Raw genomic sequence first — 1,293 nt, 5'->3', positions numbered from 1 at the left:
GTTGGTTAAAGATGCCTTCTCCTTTTATTTGATGACTCGTGTGATCTCAAGCTTTGGTAAGATTATAGGACCTTCACAATAGAGAAATTTGCAGTGCTCGCTTGGCGCTGGGGATCACTACAGAAATCCCCCATCACCCTCTAGGTCACACACCTCCCTTTGGGAGCAGCTAATAAGCTCTGACATTTAGATTACAAAGGTGTTAGGCTTCTTAAGTACTAAGAATGCTTAGTTAATGTCCCAGTCATGGTGTTGGCCAGGATTTCTGCAGGAAATTTTCCTACCAAGAACATCTGTCACCAAGTGTTCCCTTCCCCTAGTACAGTGGTTATTTTTGAACTCTCGTCCACAGACTACAAGCCTTACAGTTTGCCTTCATCCTAGGGAAACCACAGCCTCCACAGCCATGGATTGTTTTGTTCTTTTGACTGATGTTTGACCATGTGCTGATGTAGCATTTATGGGTTCCTCTGATTTTCCCATCGAACTATTAACTTCATTTTAATTTTCTTATTTAGACAATGGTGCACGTTTATAGAAGTAAATGGTATGAAACGAGGTAGAATTTGGATGGAAACCATTGCCACAGACCAGGTAAGATCCAGAATATATAATATATGTAAACATGTAACCACAGGCATTACATTTATGGCTTCTTGCCAAAATCGGGCAAAAATCTAGAAAATTATTCCACAAATAAGCAAGCTGCCACCTACCTGGCTGCTGAAGTAAAAGCATCGTGACCAAGCATAGGCAGCCTCCTGGCTCCCAGGAGTTTGTCAGGAGCGTGGAATAGGGGCGAACCGAGGAAAGGGCCGCCCAGTCCCTGACGAGGTATGTTGTCATATTTATTAGGAGCAGTGAACTGGGTGTCATTTTTAAATTCCAACAAAGGAAGCCATTGTTATTTGCTTAGCACTTGAGGTTTGGCTTAGGGCATTTTGTGTTCGTTAATAATCCAGCAGAAGCCCAGCTTTTGTTCAGCAAGGTCTTTGATGGAGGACTCATGGCTTTGGGGCATTCCAGTTACTGAGAGACAACTGAAAAGGGTATGTTTTATCAGAGTGTACACTCTGCTGTTTTGCCACTGTTATGGCACGGTGAAGGGTATTAATAATCTGTCCATTTGCAGGGAGGTCAAACATTGACACAGTTCAGCTGGGAGATCTAGTTTAAATAGCATTCATAGTTGTCACAGGAACCGTATTTTAATGTAGGGGAGAGCATCTTTCTTCCAGCATCAACACACGCATACACATACACACCCTGACATTCTTAGTAAAAATTCTAATG

This window comes from Mustela nigripes, chromosome 16, assembly GCF_022355385.1.
Source record: "Mustela nigripes isolate SB6536 chromosome 16, MUSNIG.SB6536, whole genome shotgun sequence".
In the NCBI taxonomy this organism is placed as follows: Eukaryota; Metazoa; Chordata; class Mammalia; order Carnivora; family Mustelidae; genus Mustela; species Mustela nigripes.
The sequence above is the reverse complement of the archived record's forward strand: the minus strand, read 5'-3'. Positions refer to the sequence as shown.